Source organism: Coregonus clupeaformis, unplaced genomic scaffold, assembly GCF_020615455.1.
Source record: "Coregonus clupeaformis isolate EN_2021a unplaced genomic scaffold, ASM2061545v1 scaf1046, whole genome shotgun sequence".
In the NCBI taxonomy this organism is placed as follows: domain Eukaryota; kingdom Metazoa; phylum Chordata; class Actinopteri; order Salmoniformes; family Salmonidae; genus Coregonus; species Coregonus clupeaformis.
This window is the reverse complement of record NW_025534500.1, coordinates 142402-169771: the sequence shown is the minus strand read 5'-3', so window position 1 is coordinate 169771 and position 27370 is coordinate 142402.

Genomic DNA, 27370 nt, shown 5'->3' with positions numbered 1-27370 from the left:
ACATCTGAAATGGATGACTGTCTGGCAGTTCGTTACACAACAAAATACATTATAATTGTGCTATGAAATTCTTTGCAAACAGTGTTTTTATTGTATAACAGAGGCGTAAAGCTTAGCGCAAGTTAGAATCTGCCCCTTTACGCACTACGTTCAATGCCCTCCAATAGCAAGGCACTTATAAAATATCACCCAACTCCTAGAATATGGATATATGAACAAAACGATTGCTCAGCGACTGCTTTCCTTCGACTAAAATGAGAATACACTTGATCTAAAACAACAATATTAATCAAATAAGAAAGAGAGTAGCAGAGATGGAAATGAAAGTTCTTATAATAATAGAAAGATCCCGAGATGTTCTTACCCTCCTCTTTTACTCACTTGAGCAGCAGCCAACCCTGCTCTTCTAACACAAATTATTTAAATAAATATTTACAAACACCGTAGTACTTCTTCACCGAAAAACGCCCAGAGCGTGTATTTATCCACTTAATATCCAAATACACTCCATTGCATATGATGTGATTTTCCCGATAATTTTTTCCACTATTAAATTTGAGTATAAAGAGAAAAACTGAGATACAGAACAAGAACTCTTCGTCAATCTCATTCACCCCCCTATCCTGAGCACATTGCACATCAATGCGCGTAGGAAGAGTGAGCGAGAACGGGGCAGGGAAAACTAAGGGGCACTTAGCACAAAACAAGTCACCAATGGATCTGATTGATTCAATAATATCATTAAAGTATTAAATCGATTCAGTATATTGTGATTATATACATAAATACAGATGAAATCGCAATTAGTAGAGGAACTACTTTATGTGACGGTGCGGCGAATTTATTTCACTTTGCCTAAGGAACGGAGGTGATACGCCTCCATTGCCTAGGAAAAAAACCCGGATGTAGACTTGATGAAACGCTTCGTATGCAAAGTAACAGACCACTTTCACGAATTGTCGGACATAAATACCCCAACTCTTTGCAATGATATACCACATTCAGGAACTTTGATCATAGTCAGACAGACAAACACGTACAAATCAGACATTGTTACTTACTAACGTGAATAAATGTACTGTTAGAAGAATTGAGGTTGATAATGATGTAAGACTTGATCAAACTATCTGACACCAATAGGCGCGGATCGGGTGCGTGGTCTATTGCTGTCAGTAGGATAGTATGGTCAAATATATAGCAAAAGCCGTCAGAAAGTATTCACACTCCTTGACTTTTCCCACATTTTGTTGTTTTACAGACTGAATTTAAAATGGATTATATTGATATTTTGTGTCACTGATCTACACACAATACCCCATATTGTCAAAGTGGAATTTTTTTTATTTTATTTTTTTACACAATACACATTTTTTATCTGAAATGTCTTGAGTCAACCCCTTTGTTATGGCAAACCTAAATACGTTCAGGAGTAAAAATGTGCTTAACAAATCACATAATAAGTTGCATTGACTCACTCTGTGTGCAATAATAGTGGTTAACATGATTGTTGAATGATTACAGCATCTCTGTACCCCACACACATACATTTATCTGTAAGGTCCCACAGTCGAATAGTGAATTTCTGGCACAGATTCAACCACAAAGACTAGGGAGGTTTCCAATGCCTCGCAAAAAAAGGTAACCTATTGGTAGATGAAAACTATACTAAATATATTCACGTCACCAAATAATTGATTAAAACACACTGTTTTGCAATGAAGGTCTACAGTAGCCTCGACAGCACTCTGTAGGGTAGCACCATGGTGTAGCCGGAGGACAGCTAGTTTCCATACTCCTCTGGATACATTGACTTCAATACAAAATCTAGGAGGCTCATGGTTCTCACCCCCTTCCATAGACGTACACAGTAATTATGACAACTTCCGGAGGACATCCTCCAACCTATCAGAGCTCTTGCAGCATGAACTGACATGTTGTCCACCTAATCAAAGGATCAGAGAATGAATCTAGTACTGAGAGCATAAGCTAATGCTAGCTAGCACTGCAGTGCATAAAATGTGGTGAGTAGTTGACTCAAAGAGAGAGGAAGACAATAGTTGAACAGTTTGGAACAAATGTATTTATTTAAAAATGAAGGAGAAGCGAGCGAGAGAGGGAGAGAGATAGCTATATTTCGTAGTATTTTTCTGTCACTTTCACTTAGCTAGCGAATGCAACTAGCTAGTTTAGCCTACTCAAACACCCATCTCAAACAGAGAGGGATGCTACAGTATGTTAGCTAGCTGGCTATGGCTATCCAACACTGGAACACTACCAAGTTTTATTAATTTATTGCCACCAGGGCCCGCTGATGTAACTGCTAAACTGCTTGCTGACTGTACACTGTACTGCATGATTGTAGGAGGTTTACCAACGCGTATTTATTTTTATTTTATTTATTTATTTATTTCTCCCCAATTTCGTCATATCCAATTACGATCTTGTCTCATCGCTGCAACTCCCCAACGGGCTCGGGAGAGGCGAAGTTTGAGTCATGCGTCCTCTGAAACATGACCCGCCAAACTGCGCTCCTTATCACCCGCCAGCTTAACCCGGAAGCCAGCCACACCAATGTGTCGGAGGAAACAATGTGTATAGTTCCGTGTAGCTCAGTTGGTAGAGCATGGCGCTTGCAATGCCAGGGTTGTGGGTTTGATTCCCACGGGGGAACAGTATGAAAAAAAAAATGTATGCACTCACTAACTGTAAGTCGCTCTGGATAAGAGCGTCTGCTAAATGACGTAAATGTAAATGAAACATTGTTGAACTGACGACCAAAGTCAGCCTGCAGGCGCCCGGCCTGCCACAAGGAGTCTCTAGAGCGCGATCAGCCAAGTAAAGCCACCCGGCCAAACCCTCCCCTAACCCGGAAGACGCTGGGCCAATTGTGCGCCGCCCTATGGGACTCCCAGTCACGGGCGGTTGTGACACAGCCTGGGATCGAACCCAGTCTAAGGCGATACAGTGCTAATGCGTTATTTCTAGTAGCTACGTTGACTTCGATGTTAGCTAATATGGTGACAACGATGTACAGTGGCTTGCGAAAGTATTCACCCCCATTGGCATTTTTCTTATTTTGTTGCCTTACAACTGTGACGCGTACTGAGAATACGAAGAGGCAGGAGGCAGACGCAGGAATTAACAAGGTCAAGGTTTACTTAACAATGAGCAAGAGAAATAACAAAGATAGAGTAAACGACACAAAGCTTAACAATCACACACAACATCATCCAGAACAGTCCAGGGCTAAATAGGGGTGGTGATGAGATGATGAGGTGCAGGTGCACTGGAGGAGATTAGGGTGCGTTGGGTTTCCATTCCGGTGTTGCCGAGGTGGTGCCCAGTAGACCGGCGAATCAGAGTGCCGGAGGGGAGCAACGGGAGGAGACGTGACAGTACCCCCCCCCCGGACGCGCGGCTCCAGTCACTTGATGTCGCCGGCCAGAAGGACGACCCCGAGGACGAGGAGCAGGCAAACCACCGGCCTGAGGAGGGGCAAATGAAAAGTGGGTGAAACACGGTAGTGAGGGGGAAGGAGCAGCCGGTATGATACCTCATTTATCCGCCGGAGGAACTTAAATGGCCCCACAAACCGGGGGCTCAGTTTCTTGCAGGGCAGGCGGAGAGGGAGGTTTTTTGTGGACAGCCAGACACGATTTCCAGGCTGGAATACCGGGGCCTCACTGCGGTGGCGGTCGGCTTGGTCCTTCTGCCGACGAATGGCCCTCTGGAGATGGACATGGCCAGCGTCCCAGACCTGTCCGGCCCTGTGGAACCACTCGTCGACAGCGGGCGCATCAGTCTGGCTGGGTGTCCAAGGGGCCAGGGACGGCTGGTACCCCAGGACGCACTGGAAGGGAGTGAGCCCCGTGGAGGAGTGAACGAGGGAGTTCTGGGCATATTCTGCGCAGGGAAGAAACCTCGCCCACTCACCCTGCCGGTCCTGACAGTGGCAACGAAGAAACCTCCCCAGCTCCTCGTTCATGCGCTCCACCTGCCCATTCGACTGAGGCCTATACCCGGAAGTGAGGCTGGCCGTGGCCCCGATCTTCTCCAGGAAAGCCTTCCAGACTCGGGAGGTGAATTGGGGGCCACGGTCCGAGACGATGTCCTCCGGAAGTCTATAATGCCGGAAGACCTGTTGGAACAGGACCTCAGCGACCTGGAGAGCAGAAGGAAGACCAGTTAGTGGCAAAAAACGGAATGATTTGGAGAACCGATCTATGACCACCATGACTGTGGTGAAGCCGTCAGAACGTGGAAGGTAGGTGACAAAGTCTATGGACAGGTGTGACCAAGGTCGCTCAGGCACTGGGAGAGGAACTAGTTTGTCTGCCGGGGTGTTCCAAGGTGTCTTCGTTTGGGCACATACGGAACAGGAGTTGACGTAGCGGGAGACATCAGAAGCCAAGGTGGGCCACCAGTATTTTTGGGCTAGAGAATGCAGGGTGCGCGTAATAGCAGAGTGCCCTGCCGTAAGGGTGGTGTGCGCCCAGATCAGCAGGCGGTCACGGACACTGGTGGGTACATACACGCGCCCCGGAGGGGCGTTGGCAGGCGCTGGGTCGTCCTGAGCCACCAGGCGGATGTCTTCGTCCACATCCCAAACGACAGGAGCAACGATGAGAGACGAGGGCAGGATAGGACCCCCCAGATCCTTCCTTTCTCCGGTACGGTGCATCCTGGAGAGTGCGTCGGCCTTCACATTCTGGGATCCTGGGCGGTAGGACAGAATGAATTGGAAGCGAGTGAGAAATTGGGCCCACCTGGATTGACGAGAGTTAATCCATTTCGCTGCCCGTATGTGCTCCAAATTCCGGTGGTCAGTAAGAATCCAGAATGGAGGGCTGCGCCCTCCCGCCAGTGCCTCCATTCCTCCAGAGCGAGGACCACCGCCAACAGCTCCCTGTCTCCAACTACGTAGTTCCTCTCTGCAGGGGTAAGCTTTTTAGAGAAAAAGGCACAGGGATACATTTTCTCTGGCTTACCGTGCCGCTGGGAGAGGACCGCACCCCTCCTCCGATGCGTCCACCTCCAGGATGAAAGGATGAGATGGATCTGGGTGTTTTAGGATGGGCGCTGTGGTGAACCTCTCCTTCAGCCTCTTGAAGGCAGCGTCAGCCTCAGGGTTCCAGGCCAGCTTCTGAGGCCCACCCTTAAGGAGAGAGGTGAGCGGGGCGGCTATGGAGCTGAAGGACCTGATGAAACGCCAGTAGAAATTAGCGAAGCCCAGGAAGCTCTGTAGGCCCTTGATGGTGGTGGGAACTGGCCATGACCTGACGGCGTCCGTCTTCACTCCTTCCATGAACACCCCCTGAGGACTGATCCGGTATCCCAGGAAGGTGGAATTCGCATTTCTCCCCCTTCACCAACAGGCTGTGTTCCCGGAGGCAGAGAAGGACAGCTCGGACGTCCCTGACGTGCTCCTCGAATGTAGCCGAGTTGATCAGGATATCGTCGATGTACACCACCACCTGTCTACTCAGCATGTCCCGGAACACGCCATTGACGAAGGACTGGAACACAGAAGGTGCGTTGGCGAGGCCGTAGGGCATAACGCAGTGGCCTGAGGTAGTGCTGAATGCCGTCTCCACTCGAACGCCGTCTCTCTCTCAACATGTCGTCAAGACGGATGGAGGTGGTGATGAGGGTATCAAGGTCCATCTCGTCGTCCCAACATGCGAGTTCCGTCTTGATGTCATCCCGTAAGCCTCTCCTGAAGGCCGTGCGCAGAACACGCTCATTCCAGCCGGAAGACGCCGCCACCGTGCGAAAGCTCAGAGCGTACTCAGACGCGGGCCCCTCTCTCTGTTGTAGATGGAGGAGACGCTCACCCCCGTCCTTTCCCTCTGTGGGATGCCTCCCGAGTGGTGCAGTGGTCTAAGGCACTGCATCGCAGTACTAGCTGTGCCACTAGAGATCCTGGTTCGAATCCAGGCTCTGTCGTAGCCGGCCGCGACCGGGAGACCCATGGGGCGGCGCACAATTGGCCCAGCGTCATCCAGGGTAGGGGAGGGAATGGCCGGCAGGGATGTAGCTCAGTTGGTAGAGCATGGCGTTTGCAACGCCAGGGTTGTGGGTTCGATTCGCACAGGGGGCCAGAATGGAAAAAAATAATGTAAAAAATTTATGCACTCACTAACTGTAAGTCGCTCTGGCTAAGAGCGTCTGCTAAATGACTAAAATGTAAATGTAATGTAAAATGTAATGATCAAACACCACCCTGAACCTAGCGAGGAACATGGGGTAGGGAAGCGCCACTGCCTCCTCTCCTTCCCAGACTGCCGTGGCCCAATCCAGCGCCTTTCCTTTAAGTAGCGAAATCACCAGCGCTATCCTGGCTTGGTCAGATGGATATGCCCCAGGCTGACGCGCCAGATAAAGTGAAACCTGTAGCAGGAAGCCGCTACATTTAGTAGTTTTACCGTCATAGCAATTACAGCTGCAAGTCTCTTGGGGTATGTCTCCATAAGCTTGGCACATCTAGCCACTGGGATTTTTGCCCATTCTTCAAGGCAAAACTGCTCCAGCTCCTACAAGTTCGATGGGTTCCGCTGGTGTACAGCAATCTTTAAGTCATACCACAGATTCTCAATTGGATTGAGGTCTGGGCTTTGACTAGGTCATTCCAAGACATTTAAATGTTTCCTCTTAAACCACTCAAGTGTTGCTTTAGCAGTATGCTTAGGGTCGTTGTCCTGCTGGAAGGTGAACCTCTGTCCCAGTCTCAAATTTCTGGAAGACTGAAACAGGTTTCCCTCAAGAATTTCCCTGTATTTAGCGCCATCCATCATTCCTTCAATTCTGACCAGTTTCCCAGTCCCTGCCGATTGAAAACATCCCACAGCACGATGCTGCCACCACCATGCTTCACTGTGGGGATGGTGTTCTCGGGGTGATGAGAGGTGTTGGGTTTGCGTCAGAAATAGCATTTTCCTTGATGGACAAAAAGCTCAATTTTAGTCTCATCTGACCAGAGTACTTTCTTCCATATGTTTGGGGAGTTTCCCACATGCCTTTTGGCGAACACCAGACGTGTTTGCTTATTTTTTTCTTTAAGCAATGGCTTTTTTCTGGCCACTCTTCCATAAAGCCCAGCTCTATGGAGTGTACGGCTTAAAGTGGTCCTATGGACAGATACTCCAATCTCCACTGTGGAGCTTTGCAGCTCCATCAGGGTTATCTTTGGTCTCTTTGTTGCCTCTCTGATTAATGCCCTCCTTGCCTGGTCCGTGAGTTTTGGTGGGCGGTCCTCTCTTGGCAGGTTTGTTGTGGTGCCATATTCTTTCTATTTTTTAATAATGGATTTAATGGTGCTCTGTGGGATGTTCAAAGTTTCAGATATTTTTTTATAACCCAGCCCTGATCTGTACTTCTCCACAACTTTGTCCCTGACCTGTTTGGAGAGCTCCTTGGTCTTCATGGTGCCGCTTGCTTGGTGGTGCCCCTTGCTTAGTGGTGTTGCAGACTCCACACAGGTGGACTTTATTCAACTAATTATGTGACTTCTGAAGGTAATTGGTTGCACCATATCTTATTTAGGGGCTTCATAGCAAAGTGGGTGAATACATATGCATGCACCACTTTTCCATTCTTTATTTTTTAGAATTTTCTGAAATAAGTTATTTTTTTCATTTCACTTCACCAATTTGGACTATTTTGTGTATGTCCATTACATGAAATCCAAATAAAAATCTATTTAAATTACAGGTTGTAATGCAACAAAATAGGAAAAATGCCAAGGGGGCTCAATACTTTTGCAAGGCACTGTAGGCTGTGTGTAGAGGTTACAGGTTATGATATAAAGGTTTGGCTTGAAAAGTTGTTTTTGCCTGGTCACAGACAGCTGATGTGTTGTGCACTTATGTCCTGTGGAATGCTTTCAACACCTTGTAGAGTCCGTGTCCCGACGAATTGAGGCTGTTCTGAGGGCAAAAGAGGGGGGTGAAACTCAATATTAGGAAGTTTGATGTTTTGTACACTCAGTGTATTTTAACCAAAATTCATATACCATCTTAATCTATCAGGCAGATGGAGTTTTGTGACCATGGGGATTCCAATATTGTTTGTTTAAATCTATCAAAAGTAGAGAACTTTACAGACCATGAGTGGTCTTGTTGCACTACATGTAATGACGAAATGAATAAGGGGTCCTTATGGTACAGTATAGCTGACCCTGCTCATTCCTGATTCATTTAGGATTTTAGACAAATCTGACGGAGTTGACACATCTTATTGGAATCACATTTTTGAGATAAATATTATTTAAAGTCACAGAGGGCTATTGCAAAAACTATATACAGTGGGGGAAAAAAGTATTTAGTCAGCCACCAATTGTGCAAGTTCTCCCACTTAAAAAGATGAGAGAGGCCTGTAATTTTCATCATAGGTACACGTCAACTATGACAGACAAATTGAGATTTTTTTTCTCCAGAAAATCACATTGTAGGATTTTTAATGAATTTATTAGCAAATTATGGTGGAAAATAAGTATTTGGTCACCTACAAACAAGCAAGATTTCTGGCTCTCACAGACCTGTAACTTCTTCTTTAAGAGGCTCCTCTGTCCTCCACTCGTTACCTGTATTAATGGCACCTGTTTGAACTTGTTACCAGTATAAAAGACACCTGTCCACAACCTCAAACAGTCACACTCCAAACTCCACTATGGCCAAGACCAAAGAGCTGTCAAAGGACACCAGAAACAAAATTGTAGACCTGCACCAGGCTGGGAAGACTGAATCTGCAATAGGTAAGCAGCTTGGTTTGAAGAAATCAACTGTGGGAGCAATTATTAGGAAATGGAAGACATACAAGACCACTGATAATCTCCCTCGATCTGGGGCTCCACGCAAGATCTCACCCCGTGGGGTCAAAATGATCACAAGAACGGTGAGCAAAAATCCCAGAACCACACGGGGGGACCTAGTGAATGACCTGCAGAGCGCTGGGACCAAAGTAACAAAGCCTACCATCAGTAACACACTACGCCGCCAGGGACTCAAATCCTGCAGTGCCAGACGTGTCCCCCTGCTTAAGCCAGTACATGTCCAGGTCCGTCTGAAGTTTGCTAGAGTGCATTTGGATGATCCAGAAGAGGATTGGGAGAATGCCATATGGTCAGATGAAACCAAAATAGAACTTTTTGGTAAAAACTCAACTCGTCTTGTTTGGAGGACAAAGAATGCTGAGTTGCATCCAAAGAACACCATACCTACTGTGAAGCATGGGTGTGGAAACATCATGCTTTGGGGCTGTTTTTCTGCAAAGGGACCAGGACGACTGATCCGTGTAAAGGAAAGAATGAATGGGGCCATGTATCGTGAGATTTTGAGTGAAAACCTCCTTCCATCAGCAAGGGCATTGAAGATGAAACGTGGCTTGGTCTTTCAGCATGATAATGATCCCAAACACACCGCCCGGGCAACGAAGGAGTGGCTTCGTAAGAAGCATTTCAAGGTCCTGGAGTGGCCTAGCCAGTCTCCAGATCTCAACCCCATAGAAAATCTTTGGAGGGAGTTGAAAGTCTGTGTTGCCCAGCGACAGCCCCAAAACATCACTGCTCTAGAGGAGATCTGCATGGAGGAATGGGCCAAAATACCAGCAACAGTGTGTGAAAACCTTGTGAAGACTTACAGAAAACGTTTGACCTGTGTCATTGCCAACAAAGGGTATATAACAAAGTATTGAGAAACTTTTGTTATTGACCAAATACTTATTTTCCACCATAATTTGCAAATAAATTCATTAAAAATCCTACAATGTGATTTTCTGGATTTTTCCCCCACATTTTGTCTGTCATAGTTGACGTGTACCTATGATGAAAATTACAGGCCTCTCTCATCTTTTTAAGTGGGAGAACTTGCACAATTGGTGGCTGACTAAATACTTTTTTCCCCCACTGTACATAAGATACTTTTTTTGGGGATCCTTTGCACTGGACAAGGGCATTTCCAGGCATAGAGCCAACATTAATAATATTGAAAGTATTTTGAAAATTCCCAAAACAAATATTTTCCCTTATAAAATTCCCCTAAATGTACATTTTAAGCTCAAATAATGCAACAAAAAAATTAAGTTCCCCTGCTGGAGAAGGATTGTCCAGACTTTCAAGAATCTCGGAACAAATTTTCGGCTATTCTACAAATTCTGCCATGAGGCAGAGAGAAAATGGTGTAGTTTTAAAGCGAATTCATTTTTGGGGGTTGGGGGCCCCAAAGCTTGTGGCCTTGCGGGGGCTGCGGGACCATGTGCTACGCCAGTGCCAGGACCAAGATCGGGAATTGAATGCCAGAACAGGCCCATATCTAACAGGCCCCGTCCTACAGCCTAGATGAAACTACACAGTAGCCCGCACAATTAGACAGAAAACATGCCTACAAACGAAAAAGTGGCAATTTCTTTGAAAGCAAAGGATTAAGGCATATTAATCATATCCACAAAACATGTGGCTATTATCATACTCAACATCTGCAAATTCTAGAGTGAAATACTTTGAATTCCAGATCCATTGTATTTTGTTGGAACACCTTGAAAAGGATTCGATCCATTCTTCTCAAAATGTCAATGTTTGAATGCTAAAAGGGTGTGTATATAGGCTAACATGCAAGTTGTGTATTCTAGTTTTATAAAAAATGTCCTGTTCACACGATATGGAAATTGCTATTGTGATTAAGTAATATAGGATGTTTGAACATTATGAATGAGATGAGTTTGTATTTGAAAGATGTACCATACTTTTAGAGATACAGTGGGGAGAACAAGTATTTGATACAATGCCGATTTTGCAGGTTTTCCTACTTACAAAGCATGTAGAGGTCTGTCATTTTTATCATAGGTACACTTCAACTGTGAGAGACGGAATCTAAAACAAAAATCCGTAAAAATCACATTGTATGATTTTTAAGTAATTAATTTGCATTTTATTGCATGACATAAGTATTTGATACATCAGAAAAGCAGAACTTAATATTTGGTACAGAAACCTTTGTTTGCAATTACAGAGATCATACGTTTCCTGTAGGTCTTGACCAGGTTTGCACACACTGCAGCAGGGATTTTGGCCCACTCCTCCATACAGACCTTCTCCAGATCCTTCAGGTTTCGGGGCTGTCGCTGGGCAATACAGACTTTCAGCTCCCTCCAAAGATGTTCTATTGGGTTCAGGTCTGGAGACTGGCTAGGCCACTCCCGGACCTTGAGATGCTTCTTACGGAGCCACTCCTTAGTTGCCCTGGCTGTGTGTTTCGGGTCGTTGTCATGCTGGAAGACCCAGCCATGACCCATCTTCAATGCTCTTACTGAGGGAAGGAGGTTGTTGGCCAAGATCTCACGATACATGGCCCCATCCATCCTCCCCTCAATACGGTGCTGTCGTCCTGTCCCCTTTGCAGAAAAGCATCCCCAAAGAATGATGTTTCCACCTCCATGCTTCACGGTTGGGATGGTGTTCTTGGGGTTGTACTCATCCTTCTTCTTCTTCCAAACACGGCGAGTGGAGTTTAGACCAAAAAGCTCTATTTTTGTCTCATCAGACCACATGACCTTCTCCCATTCCTCCTCTGGATCATCCAGATGGTCATTGGCAAACTTCAGACGGGCCTGGACATGCGCTGGCTTGAGCAGGGGGACCTTGCGTGCGCTGCAGGATTTTAATCCATGACGGCGTAGTGTGTTACTAATGGTTTTCTTTGAGACTGTGGTCCCAGCTCTCTTCAGGTCATTGACCAGGTCCTGCCGTATAGTTCTGGGCTGATCCCTCACCTTCCTCATGATCATTGATGCCCCACGAGGTGAGATCTTGCATGGAGCCCCAGACCGAGGGTGATTGACCGTCATCTTAAACTTCTTCCATTTTCTAATAATTGCGCCAACAGTTGTTGCCTTCTCACCAAGCTGCTTGCCTATTGTCCTGTAGCCCATCCCAGCCTTGTGCAGGTCTACAATTTTATCCCTGATGTCCTTACACAGCTCTCTGGTCTTGGCCATTGTGGAGAGGTTGGAGTCTGTTTGATTGAGTGTGTGGACAGGTGTCTTTTATACAGGTAACGAGTTCAAACAGGTGCAGTTAATACAGGTAATGAGTGGAGAACAGGAGGGCTTCATAAAGAAAAACTAACAGGTCTGTGAGAGCCGGAATTCTTACTGGTTGGTAGGTGATCAAATACTTATGTCATGTAATAAAATGCAAATTAATTAATTGGATTGTCCACAGTGAGTGCCTGCTGCATGGTCATTGTGTACACCCGCAATAGTCCTCTTTTTCCTGGACCTCCTATTTGGCACAGAGCACTCTAAATGCACAACATCTCATGGCTATAGACTAGTCTGTTCGCTTTTTGGGTTTGAGATTGATCTTGCAGCCACTTCAGTAGTGCTCATCAACAGTGCTAATGTGGCCCTGACATCTCCTTTGTGAGCCACTGTATCCACCACTGTAACAGCCAGTTACAGTGGGGATGATTAGTGCAGAGACAGCATGCCTAAGGACAGAATCAGCACAAGTAGAACCTATAGGGCGCACTAGGCCCTCCATGGAATGAGTTTGACATCCCTGCTATAGGGAATCACTGGAGACAGGACAGTCTTGTGTAGCCTACTGATGCAAGAGCAGGGTGCTCAGTTGGGATAAAATCACATCAAATTTTGACCCTGGTTTGCGGCATAGTAGGGTTTATGAAGAAAGGTCAAATGTACGCAATGTACTGCACAACTACAATTTAGGACACTAACATTTATTATATGTCATGTACGAATGGCTTAAAATAAAGCATGATGCAAAATAGTGGCACACAATATGACAGGGTTAGGCAACTACATTCAGCCGTGGGCCGATTTATGTCAGAGCCGATGTTCGGGGGGAAATGGTTTGATATTGAAATAAAAAAGGCTGCATTGGGCCTTTAATAATTGATGGATGCAGTGCTATGTGAAATATCAAGTTTAGTTATTATCACATAATATAAGTAGACCTATTTCAAAAGTTATTGTGTGGTAAACATGCATAGAGGCAACTCTTTCACAAAAAGCAGCAGTTTTGGGATCTCAGCAAGGTCACAGCAACAATCAGGTGAGTGAGTCACAGAGTATAGTACAGCCCTCAGCTCAGCTGTTTCAAATAGTGCCTTCAGAAAGTATTCAAACCACTTGACTTTTTCCAATTTTTTTTGTGTTACAGCCTGAATTTAAAATTGATTAAATTTAGATTTTTTGTCACTGATCTGTACACAATACCCCATAGTGTCAATGTGGCGTTTTGTTTGTAGAACATTTTAGAAATTAATTTTAAAAAATAAAGCTGAAATGTCAATAAGTATCAATAAGTCAATAATTATTCAACCCATTTGTTATGGCAAGCCTAAATACAGTGCATTCGGAAACTATTCAGACCCCTTGACCTTTTCCACATTTTGTTACGTTACAGCCTTATTCTAAAATTGATTAAATTGTTTTTTTCCCTCATCAATCTACACACAATACCCTATAATGATAAAGCAAAAACAGGTTTAAAAAAAACGGAAATATAACATTTACATAAATATTCAGACCCTTTACTCAGTACTTTGTTGAAGCACCTTTGGCAGTGATTACAGCCTCGAGTCTTCTTGGGTATGACGCTACAAGCTTGGCACACCTGTATTTGATGAGTTTCTCCCATTCTTCTCTGCAGATCCTCTCAAGCTCTGTCAGGTTGGATGGGGAGCGTCGCTGCACAGCTATTTTCAGGTCTCTCCAGAGATGTTCAATCGGGTTCAAGTCCGGGCTCTGGCTGGGCCACTCAAGGACATTCAGAGACTTATCCCGAAGCCACTCCTGCGTTGTCTTGGCTGTGTGCTTAGGGTCGTTGTCTTGTTGGAAGGCGAACCTTCGCCCAGTTTGAGGTCCTGAGCGCTCTGGAGCAGGTTTTCATCAAGGATCTCTCTGGACTTTGCTCCGTTCATCTTTCCCTTGATCCTGTCTAGTCTCCCAGTCCCTGCCGCTGATAAACATCCCCACACCATAGGGATGGTGCCAGGTTTCCTCCAGACGTGTCGCTTGGCATTCAGGCCAAAGAGTTCAATCTTGGTTTCATCAGACCAGAGAATCTTGTTTCTCATGGTCTGAGAGTCCTTCAGGTGCCTTTTGGCAAACTCCAGCGGACTGTCATGTGCCTTTTACTGAGGAGTGTCTTCCGTCTGGCCACTCTACCATAAAGGCCTGATTGGTGGAGTGCTGCAGAGATGGTTGTCCTTTTGGAAGGTTCTCCCATCTCCACAGAGGAACTCTGGAGCTCTGTCAGAGTGACCATCGGGTTCTTGGTCACCTCCCTGACCAAGGCCCTTCTCCCCCGATTGCTCAGTTTGGCCGGGCGGCCAGCTCTAGGAAGAGTCTTGGTGGTTCCAAACTTCTTCCATTTAAGAATGATGGAGGCCTCTGTGTTATTGGGGACCTTCAATGCTGCAGAATTATTTTGGTACCCTTCCCCAGATCTGTGCCTCGACACAATCCTGTCTCGGAGCTCTACGGACAATTGCTTCAACCTCATGGCTTGGTTTTTGCTCTGGTATGCACTGTCAACTGTGGGAATCAAATCAAATCAAATTTTATTGGCCACATGCGCCGAATACAACAGGTGCAGACATTACAGTGAAATGCTTACTTACAGCCCTTAACCAACAGTGCATTTATTTTAATAAAAAAGTAAAATAAAACAACAAAAAAGTGTTGAGAAAAAAGAGCAGAAGTAAAATAAAATAACAGTAGGGAGGCTATATATACAGGGGGGTACCGGTGCAGAGTCAATGTGCGGGGGCACTGGCTAGTTGAGGTAGTTGAAGTAATATGTACATGTGGGTAGAGTTAAAGTGACTATGAATAAATAATTATCAGAGTAGCAGCAGCGTAAAAAGATGGGGTGGGGGGCAGTGCAAATAGTCCGGGTAGCCATGATTAGCTGTTCAGGAGTCTTATGGCTTGGGGGTAGAAGCTGTTGAGAAGTCTTTTGGACCTAGACTTGGCACTCCGGTACTGCTTGCCGTGCGGTAGCAGAGAGAACAGTCTATGGCTAGGGTGGCTGGAGTCTTTGACAATTTTGAGGGCCTTCCTCTGACACCGCCTGGTATAGAGGTCCTGGATGGCAGGAAGCTTGTCCCCAGTGATGTACTGGGCCGTACGCACTACCCTCTGTAGTGCCTTGCGGTCGGAGGCCAAGCAGTTGCCATACCAGGCGGTGATGCAACCAGTCAGGATGCTCTCGATGGTGCAGCTGTAGAATGTTTTGAGGATCTGAGGACCCATGCCAAATCTTTTCAGTCTCCTGAGGGGGAATAGGCTTTATTGTGCCCTCTTCACGACTGTCTTGGTGTGTTTGGACCATGATAGTTCGTTGGTGATCTCATGGCTTGGTTTTTGCTCTGACATGCACTGTCAACTGTGGGACCTTATATAGACAGATGTGTGCCTTTCCAAATCATGTCCAATCAATTGAATTTACCACAGGTGGACTCCAATGAAGTTGTAGAAACATCTCAAGGATGATCAATGGAAACAGGATGGACCTGAGCTCAATTTCGAGTCTCATAGCAAAGGGTCTGAATACTTATGTAAATAAGGTATTTTTTTAATGCTTTAAAAAAAAAACATCTACCAATAGGTGCCCTTCTTTGCAAGGCATTGGAAAACCTCCCTGGTCTTTGTGGTTGAATCTGCATTTGAAATTCACTGCTCGACTGAGGGACCTTACAGATAATTGAATGTGTGAGGTACAGAGATGAGGTCGTCATTCAAAAATCATGTTAAAAACTATTATTGCACACAGACTGAGTCCATGCAACTTATTATGTGACTTGTTAAGCTAATTTTTACTCCTGATTTTAGGCTTGCCATAACAAAGGGGTTGAAGACTTATTGACCCAAGACATTTCAGCTTTTCATTTTTAATTAATTTGTAAACATTTCGAAAAATATAATTCCACTTTGACATTATGGGGTATTGTGTGTGGGCACTGTAAAGCATTATAAACTTTATTAATATATTTGATTTGTATTTCATAGTCAAACATATCAGAGAACAATGTCTTCATACTTTCATAGATACATGCCCTCACTAATGCAAAGGCACTTGAGTGTTCTAATGAAGCTGTTCAGATACAGAAGTGCCCCTATTATGTGTTTTAATGATGGAGAAAGGAAGTGAGAGGCCAATCCACAGATCTGGGGCCTATCAAATCGCTCATGCCCTCTTCTCTTCTGCAAAGATTCCTATATACACAGGAGAGAGTAGTTAAAACTCAGTCACGGCAAAATGCACACCTGAGAGAAATGACAGGTCTCTCACAGATATATCAGTTATCTCACAGGAGCTCAGCTGCTGACTTCATTCTCTATCCTTTAACCATGTTATCACCAAGTTATTAAACCATTATTTCTACTGTTATAGTTGAGGGTGGTTTTATATGTATGTTCTGTAGATAAAGCAATGGAGTTACATTTTCTGCTCAGCCCAGGTTTCACACTGAGATATGTGTATTCTTGTATTTATAATAATTCAGTGACTGCTTTTCAAAGGCTCATGACAAAAATGAATTTTGAAGTTTTATTGTGAAGATTTAATGACTGAATGAGAGCTCGCTGTTTATTTGCAAATTAAGACAGATCAATGGTATTGGCTAATTACTATTCATGCCAACAATAATGGAATCTATTAGTTACTTTGAAAACTATCAATAATGTTTACTAGTGTTCTGGGACATGTTTTGAGACTATGTGTGGGTACGTGAGAACATTTAGTGTCAGTCCGAGGATGCTGTATCTTTATGGTTGTGTGATTGAGGGAGAAGACGTGATAAACGTGAGGATATGCATTGTTGAGTTGCAAAGGAAATGTATGACAATCCTTGAAATATTTTCCTTCTCGAGTATAGACAGTCAGTCAATCAGATATACTGTAAGTCAGTGAGACTTTGAAACATTACTGTTGATCAGTGGCACTTTTAGCATGTAAATCTTAGTGGGGCAAAAAAAGAAAAACTGTGGGATGCATGCCAGCAAAGGCACTACACAACACAACACTAAACAATACATTCATTGCACTATAACAGTGACAAACGGTGCCCACAAACTGTTAGGGCCTACATAAAGCTGTCCCAACAGCAGTCCCAAAATCTTACCACTGCTACACCTTGCTATCAGCGGAGCCTTGTCTGGCAGCGAAACAGTTAATTCAGCCTCATTTACTGCCTTTTTAAAAAACATAGCTGATATGGCTGACTTGCTTAAACAAATGTGGTTTCTAATGACAACCAGGGGCGGTGTGTTCAATAGGGCGATATGGGCGACGCACTGCCAAACGGGAAAAGGAAGGGATTTTTTTTCTAATCAATTATATCACGGCAACAGTAGTTTTCAGTGTTCTAATCTGATCTGACTGCCACTAAATGTCAAATCAGGCTAAAGTCGTGCTTCAAATGGCCCCGCCCGTTTTTGGGGCGATTTCAGTCATGTTGAAAATCGCCCAGAAGTCTGTCATAGACTCCCATGTAAAATCTATTTTTTTTCAAATTTCAAAGCTTTCAATACAATCTCTATGGGTGTCTGTGGGCTTGCACTTACGCGCTTTCGTCATACGTGACGTAACCATGAACGTAACTAAGAAAATAGCGGCTAGCAGCGTCTCTGTTGCGACCTGCAGTGTGGCGTTATCTTATGTTTTTAATTTGTACACTTAGTGGCGTTATTTTATGTTTTTAATTTGTACACTTAGTTTACAAACATTCTGCCAACCATGGATTTCCAGTGGTGGGTTTTGGACTGATCTTGTTGATCGTGTACATACCCGCTACGAACGGACTAAATAATGAAAACGCTGCTGGCAGTGGAATCCAATACAGCTGGGAGACTTGGCTGGATGACAGAGTCCCGGACAGAGAAGTGGAGCCGGCCGGCTTCACCCTGGTCAGAGCGGACCGCGATCTGACACAGTCACAGGGAAAATCGATCCTGGTAAGAGAGCGACTCTGTACCCCCCGACATTGAACTGCTTTCTGTGTCACTGCGACCTTACTATCTGCCCCGTGAGTTCCCCCAATTGTTTGTTACCGTTGTGTACTGTTGATAATCACAAGTTTACTGGAGAACTGAGACCAAGTAGAGACTTTGGACAGGGTGGATATGGTATAATAAAGGCAGTTTATTCAGAGGTAAAGATATCTGGAATCGCGTGCACGGACTCGTTCGTCAAACTCTTAGGGAGCTATCTGAAGAGAGCCCCGAAAACATTGTGTGCAGACATTTTATACAATAAATGATGTAGGTTGAATCTAGTAGTTCTGATCTTCTGATTGGTCCTGATGAGTTAGGGCGAGGTCCCCTCCACTGTTGCATTGGCTCTGAGTCGGGTTCTCTGTCTTCAAATGTTCAGCCTAAAGAGAGGGGATTTTTTGTGTGTGTGTGTGTGTGTTTAACAGTGATGATGTGTGTGTGTGTGTGTGTGTTATCAGTGATGATGTGTGTGTGTGTGTGTGTGTGTGTGTGTGTCCTCAGAGCAAGAACTCGTGAGTTGGAAGAACTGAGAGACCTATGGCGTGGGTGTTGTCCTTGGCCACCTGCTGACAAGGCTGACAAGATAGGACTCTTTTGTCCATTGTTATAGGATAGGAACAGCATTGATTGAAAACAAACGCCCAACACAAAATGGGTCATGCACAAGATTTTAGTCAGACCAAGCTATAACATTATATATTTACTACGACAGTACATTCAACCAAAAGCTAATATAACAAAGGCATCAGAGATTATTTATAATCTGTCACAGAAACTGGAATCCATCTCCCCAGATCAGTCAATAAATGCTTCTGGTATTGACTTATATGCTGCCCCTGTCTTCATGTTGTTGCTGGACATATCTTTTTTTAAATGTGTGTAGGTCACCTAAATCATCAGAAAAATTGCCCCTCCTGAGAATTTTTTCAGGAGCCGCCACTGATGACAACTGAGATGTACAAACTATAGCATAAGGGGACGACAAGCGGATAAGGGGCAATCCATAATTTCGATTAAGACATTCATGAGCGAGCTAGGACGGACGTAGTCAATATAACTATTTGTGGAGCACTTTTGAAATGTACAGCGACAGAATTCAGAACATGGGCCATTCTTACAGTGTTCTCCCTGTACACCAAGTCAGAACCGTAGGATAAATAAAGGGGGCATATAAGCAGACAATGAAAGCTCTTACAAAATGTGATGATTACATTTCTCTAAAACAGGTTATAGGCTACATGTGCACCACCAAGTGAGAACAGTAGGCGAAATTAAGAGGGGTAAATAGACCAAATTATTAGGGTGAGGCACATGGGCTACTAACAGCTTACTACACAACATACACTTAGTATTACTTTCGTAGCTACAGTATACATATCTCCCTGGCATGTTACATCATTTATGCAGCAGCATACAATACATTTTTGGACTCACCTTGTTGTGCTGTGCTCACTTGAAAAGGAAGGTGGCTTGGCGGTCCTTTGTGGGCAAATTCTGTCATCAAAGTCTGGCATTCTCTGGATTTTCAAGACAACTGGGAACTCTGAAAAGAACAAGGTTGAATCATGATGACGTCAGTGATCTTCAGGTCCTAGCTCTAGAAAGAGGCCCGAGTTCCCGACTTACAACTTCCCAGTGTCTTGAACTCACTGAAGTCAAGTTTTCACAGTTCCGAGTTAACAGTTGTTTTGAGCACTGCACAAATCATGCTTAATTGACAGCATGGCCAATGTTGAATGTTTATCATTTTAAACTTGGATTTGGGACCATACAGCCACTCCACTGAATAGCAGGCTAGTGATTGCTTTGCAATGCTTGCAGTTAGCCACTGTCACTGATTCCTTCCAAAGCACTCATTGTTGAATTTGCGATTTCCAAATTGTTGTGTAATGTTTATGTCCAATGGCCGATGAGCACCGATACGTTTTATCTATAATTTCTCTTCCTTATTTCTCTTCATATGACAAGGATTAAACAGGATTTGTGAGTAGATTGTCGACTTGATTCATGATGATGACTGCTAGCTAAGATTTTGAAAGTATGATGTTGGCATGATCAGTCCAATCAAAGCCTGCATTTTGGAGCTGCCTTACTCAAGAAAGCAAAAAAGAGACCATGTTTATTAATGCCAAAATAACATGCAAAACAGGCAAGCCCCAAAAATGTGTTTCATATATATATATATATACTTTTTTTGCAAAAAATGTGGGGCTCAAAACAGGTGGGGATCTGTCCCACTTGCCCTGAATGACGGGTCGCCACTGCTGTTGATTGATTGTTTTGTGCTACAGAGAGCAAACGTTTATCCCACGCGTGAGATGCTCGCAAGAGGAAGGCCTGAGATGGACTCCTCTTGCAGGCGCTGCCCAGCCCCGTACGAATCCTGCTCACACATCCTGGGTCAATGCCCATCGATCCAAGGAGCATGCATAAATAGGCACAACAAGGTATGTGACCTATTGGTAACAGATGCCGAAAATATTCACTTCTGAGTGCAGCTCATCATTGCAGAGCTTTGCAAAGGCCACTAGTGGGTAGTAATGTAAAGGTTTTTCCTTAGAGGAGTATAAGTCAAGGTCCCAGCTGAGAGCAATAACTTTCTTTTAAGTTTTCAAAATATGGCTTAGCAGTTACTTCCAGTTACTTTTTTCAATCAGTCAATCAATCAAATGTATTTATAAAGCCCTTTTTACATCAGCAGATGTCACAAAGTGCTATCCAGCCTAAAACCCCAAACAGCAAACAATGCAGATGTAGAGGCACGGTGGCTAAGAAAAACTCCCTTGAAAGGCAGGAACCTAGGAAGAAACCTAGCGAGGAACCAGCCTCTGAGGGATGGCCAGTCCTCTTCTGGCTGTGCCGGGTGAAGATAGTACATGGCCATTAAGGCCAGATTGCTCTTCAAGATGTTTAAACGCTCATAGATGACCAGCAGGGTCATTCAGAGGTCGAGACAGCATGTGCGGTAGAGAGAGAGAGAGAGAGAGAGAGAGAGAGAGAGAGAGAGAGAGAGAGAGAGAGTCAAAAACAGCAGGTCCGGGACAAGGTAGCACGTCCGGTGAACAGGTCAGGGTTCCATAGCCGCAGGCAGAACAGTTGAAACTGGAGCAGCAGCACGACCAGGTGGACTGGGGACAGCCAGGAGTCATCAGGCCAGGTAGTCCTGAGGCATGGTCCTAGGGCTCAGATCCTCCGGTAGGGGAGGGAGAGAGGGAGAGAGAGAGAATTAGAGGGAGCATACTTAAATTCACACAGGACACCAAATAAGACAGGAGAATTACACCAGATATAACAGACTGACCCTAGCCCCCCGGCACATAGACTATTGCAGCATAGATACTGGAGGCTGAGACGGGGGTTGTCGGGTGACACTGTGGCCCCGTCCGACGATATCCCCGGACAGGGCCAACCAGGCAGGATATAACCCCACCCACTTTGCCAAAGCACAGCCCCCACACCACTAGAGGGATATCAACAGACCACCAACTTACTACCTTGAGACAAGGCTGAGTATAGCCCACGAAGATCTCCTCCACCGCACAAGCCCGAGGGGACGCAAAACCAGACAGGAAGATCACTTATGTGACTCAACCCACTCAAGTGACGCACCCCTCCTAAGGACGGCATGGAAGAGCACTAGTAAGCCAGTGCCTCAGCCCCTGTAATAGGGCCATAGGCAGAGAATCCCAGGGGAGAGAGGGGAGCCGGCCAGGCAGAGACAGCAAGGGTGGTTCATCGTTCCAGTGCCTTGCCGTTCACCTTCGCACCCCTGGGCCAGACCACAATCGTAGGACCTACTGAAGAGATGGGTCTTCAGTAAAGACTTAAAGGTTGAGACTGAGTCTGCGTCTCTCACATGGATAGGCAGACCATTACATAAAAAAGGAACTCAATCATATTTAATGTATGGTCCCTATATTCTTTGTTATTCCTGTTTCAGTTCTTTTGTAGTCCTGGTTTCACTTATTTTAATATTTTGTATCTATATTTATGTATGTTGTAGCCTATTTCTAAGCCAACGTACAGTATACCCCATTATAACTGACCCACAGAATTGATTTTACATGTTCATGAATGAGTTCAATAAGTCATTTTAATCAATCACCTCAGCTGCTGGTTTCCAATCTTCATCTGTTATAACTTTGATGATATGCCTATTGATTTTCAGGCCAAGTGCTTGTTTTCATTCATAGGATCTTTAAGTTATTGATGTCGTCTTTCAAGTAGCAACACACAAATAACCACATCAACAAGTTTTATTCATAGTCCTGTGAACTTGTTGGTTGTGAAGATGCAGTACTGTACATTCACTGTGGATGGAGCCATACACCTATCTACATAGTCTTGGCTGAATTAACTTGTTTTAACATTTTACCAGACTGAGCAGAGGTGAATGAAAAGTCATGAAAAGTAATTCCTTTGGCTTAATAACTTATTTGGCTGAAACATCCAAATAGTGAAGCCAATGTTAAACTTGACGTTTGAATTGATATTTCTGCATCTTCATCCAGTTTCAATAAGATTAAAACATGAATTGAAACAAGCCAATGGGCTCGCAAAGCTTTTCTTCAGCCATTCTTCATCATGTCAACATTCAACTTTAATCAGGATATTTCCTTCATACTGAGATTTTCCAAGAAATGCACATGTTCAAACTAAGAACTATGTTTTTATAAGAACTTTGCTAGAAATGGTAACACACAGTCACCAAGTTGTATATCTGGCAGGTTTTATAACATCGATCTTCTTGTATGTCAGGCCTTCAGAAAACGCTAGTCGTTACAATGCTTATAATCTCTTCTTGGTCTTTTGAAGGAGATTTAAACTTAAATAGTGTACCTGTGAATGGAAGGGAGTATCCTTGAACTCTTCAATAAACTGAATTACATTTGGCTGGATTGGTATGACCACACAATGAGGACGGAGAGCTTCAATTCCCAGACCCAAGGCCCCCTGCTTGCATTTAATCTGTAGCTCACCCTGGGATACAGCTTGCCTTTGTCCCTTTCCACACACTTTCACCTTCCAAACACTATCACCCAAACAAACATGGCCTATTTCTCATGCTGCAGTATTCTCCATGGTATGGTTTTAGGAGCAGAATGAGATAATTTTGCTCTGAGACAGGTTGAGATGGAGAGACAAAAGGAGAACATCTTCTACATTGGATTAGACCATTATTCAGAGTATGGCATATTAAACTGCTGGAGATTTTCAGATAAAAGGAATAAATGTTTTTTTAAATAAAATATTAGACAATTCAAAGCACTCATACAATTTGCACAACCCTGTATAATTTTTGCTCGACTCATCGTGAGGCATACTTTTAAGGGATGTGTCACGGATTCCGCCGAGGCTGCTCCTCCTCCTTGTTCGGGCAGGCTTCGGCGTTCGTCGTCCCCGGAGTACAAGCTGCTACCGTTTGATGTTATCTATGTTTGTTTGGTTTTGTCTGATTAGTGCACCTGTTCCATATCACGTATTGATTATGTCACCTATAAGTTTCCTTTGGTTTTGTTTGTGGTTGTGTGTTGTTGTCCGCCTGTACGTTGATGTCTCTGTACGTTCTTATTGTGGAACGAGTATTTTACGCACTGTTTTGCGTAATCGTTTTGCCTCCTGTGTTTTCGAGGCCGTTTGCTTTTGTTCGCTATTCAGTCTTAAGTAAAGTCGTTTTGACTGAGCCTCTGTGTCCTGCGCCTGACTCCAACACCGCATCCACATCAGCTATTGTGACAGAACAACACACCATTCATGGAGTCAGCAGGAGCAGCGGCTGCGACCGAGTCGCTGGAGGATCGGGTCAGCTGCCAGGAGGCCATGATCCAGCAACTCGGCTCCGCCATGCAGGAGGCAATGAACACCCTGCGCCGATGGGAAAGGGGAGGCGTGCCCACACCTCCTCCTACGTTACCACCACCATCGGCCAGCCCCACCAGACCAGCTCCGGAATCCAGTGGGATTCGGCTCTCGCTCCCGAGGGCGTATGATGGCACCGCAGCCGGGTGTCAGGGGTTCCTCCTTCAGGTGGAATTCTACCTGGCCACCATACACCCGGCGCCCTCGGGATACGAGAGCGTTTCCGCCCTCATCTCCTGTCTCTCCGGCAAGGCGTTGGAGTGGGCCAACGCCGAATGGAGGGGAATAGACGCCGCCACCACCAGCTACGCGGAGTTCTGCCGCCGCTTCAGGGCAGTTTTCGATCACCCTCCTGAGGGTAAAGCGGCGTGGGAGCGTCTGTTCCACCTCCGACAGGGGAAGAGGAGCGCACAGGAGTTCGCCCTGGATTTCCAGACTCTAGGGGCGGATGCGGAGTGGAATGAGAGGGCCCTCATCGATCACTATCGGTGTAGCCTGCGTGAGGACGTTCGTCGAGAGCTGGCCTGCAGGGACACCAATCTGTCCTTCGACCAGCTAGTGGACATGTCCATCCGACTGGATACCCTGCTGGCCACCCGCGGACGTTCCGAGATGGGGCCGTCCATTCCATCCCCCAGCACCTCCGAGCCGAGCCCAATGGAGCTCAGGGGTGCTGGCGCTAGAGAAAGAAGGCGAGAGAACCCGAGGGGGGCCGTCCCCTGCACCAGCTGTGGCCGTGGAGGACACACTGCGGCTAGGTGCTGGGGAGGGTCTCCAAGGAATCGAGGCAACAGGTCGTGCACTGGGGAGTCATTTCAGGTGAGTAGGCGCCCCACTCACCCAGAGCTCTCTGTTGTTCACTTGTGTATACCTGTGGTATTTCCTCCCGTTGCATCTCATTCCCAGCATAAGGCGCTAGTCGATTCAGGCGCAGCTGGGAATTTTATTGATCGGAAATTTTGCTCTAAGTTAGGGATTCCCCTCCTGCCCGTTGATGCACCCTTTCCTGTCCATGCCCTAGATAGCCGCCCGTTGGGATCTGGGTTGATTAGGGAGGTCACAGCGCCACTGAAGATGAAGACGCAGGGGGGTCATGAGGAGATTATTCAGTTGTACCTCATTGACTCACCTGCGTATCCCGTGGTGCTGGGGCTTCCTTGGTTAATCACCCATGACCCCACCATTTCGTGGCAACAGAGGGCTCTCAAGGAATGGTCTGGCCAGTGTGTTGGGCGATGTTTAGGTGTTTCCGTTGGGGCGACCACGGTGGAGAGTCCGAACCAAGTGCCCGCAATGCACATTCCCCCTGAGTATGTGGATTTGGCACTCGTGTTCAGCAAGACTAGGGCGAAGCGTTTACCACCTCATAGACAGGGAGATTGTGCGATAAACCTCCAGACAGGTGCGGCGCTTCCGCGGAACCATGTGTATCCTCTGTCTCAAGAGGAGATGGCGGCTATGGAAACCTACATAGCTGAGTCCCTGAGACAAGGATACATACGGTCCTCCACTTCCCCTGCGTCCTCGAGTTTCTTTTTTGTGAAGAAAAAGGATGGAGGTTTGCACCCGTGTATTGATTATCGTAGTCTCAATCAGATCACTGTGAAATACAGTTACCCTCTACCTCTGATTGCGAGTATGACTGAATCATTACGCGGAGCGCGTTTCTTCACAAAACTGGATCTCAGGAGCGCTTATAACTTGGTGCGCATTAGGGAGGGAGATGAATGGAAGACGGCATTTAGTACCACCTCAGGTCATTATGAGTATCTTGTCATGCCATACGGGTTAATGAATGCTCCTTCAGTCTTCCAATCATTTGTAGACGAGATCTTCCGGGACCTGCATGGGCAGGGAGTGGTAGTGTACATTGACGACATCCTAGTGTACTCTGCTACATGAGCCGAGCATGTAGCCCTGGTGCGCCGAGTGTTGGGTAGGCTGTTGGAGCATGCCTTGTATGTCAAGGCAGAGAAATGTCTGTTTTTCCAGGAGTCCATCTCCTTCTTGGGTCATCGGTTGTCCGCGTCAGGGGTGAAGATGGAGATTGACCGGGTGTCAGCCGTCCCCAACCACTGTTAAAGAGGTGCAGCGGTTTTTGGGTTTTGCCAATTACTACCGGAGGTTTATCTGGGGTTTTGGACAGGTGGCAGCTCCCATTACGTCCCTGCTGAAGGGGGGCCCGGTGCGTTTGCAGTGGTCGGCTGAAGCGGACAGGGCGTTTCGTAAACTTAAGGACCTGTTCACTTCGGCTGGAACCACCTCTACCTGGACCCCACTTTAGCGTTCCAGGTAGAGGTGGACGCGTCAGAGGCCGGTATTGGGGCAGTACTGTCGCAACGCTCCGGCACGCCTCCTAAGCTCCGTCCCTGCGCTTTTTATTCTAAAAAGCTCAGCCCGGCGGAGCGTAATTATGACGTAGGGGACAGGGAGCTGTTAGCCGTGGTTCAAGCCCTAAAGGTGTGGAGGCATTGGCTTGAGGGGGCTCAACACCCTTTTCTCATTCTGACTGACCATCGTAACCTGGAGTACATCCGGGCAGCGAGGAGATTGAACCCTCGTCAGGCTAGGTGGAACATGTTCCTGACCCGGTTCGTTTTTAAGATCACGTACATCCCAGGGTCCCAGAACGGTAAGGCAGACGCCCTGTCCCGGCGGTATGACACAGAGGAGAGGTCCATTGAGCCCACTCCCATACTGCCGGAGTCTTGTCTGGTGGCAGAGATGGCTCAGAACTCTCTCCGCCACTCCTCTACTAACCTGACCCCCTTTCAGTATGTGTTAGGTTATCAGCCGGTTCTGGCACCATGGCATCAGAGCCAGATCGAGGCTCCGGCGGTGGATGAGTGGTTTCGGCGCTCGGAGGAGACGTGGAACGCTGCCCACGTACATCTGCAGCGGGCCATCCGCAGGCAGAAGGCGAGCGCCGACCACCACCGCAGTGAGGGTCCAGTCTACGGCCCTGGAGATCGAGTCTGGCTCTCGACTCAAAACCTGCCCTTCGCCTGCCCTGCCGGAAGCTTGGCCGGGCGGTTTGTGGGGCCATTTAAAGTCCTGAGGAGATTGAATGAGGTGTGTTACAGGTTGCAACTGCCTAATGACTATCACATTAACCCCTCATTCCATGTGTCTCTCCTCAGGCCGGTGGTAGCTGGTCCACTCCAGGAGAATGAGATAAGAGAGACCCCTCCGCCCCCACTGGACATCGAGGGGGCTCCAGGGTACTCAGTCCGGTCCATCGTGGATTCGAGACGTCGGAGGGGGGGTCTACAATATCTCGTGGAGTGGGAGGGGTACGGTCCGGAGGAACGGTGCTGGGTGCCTAGGAGGGACATTCTAGATCCATCCCTCCTGACTGAGTTCCATCGTAGTCATCCTACGCGCCCTGCTCCACGTCCTCCTGGCCGTCCCCGAGGCCGGGGTCGGCGCACGGCTGGAGCCGCGCGTCAAGGGGGGGGGGTACTGTCACGGATTCCGCCGAGACTGCTCCTCC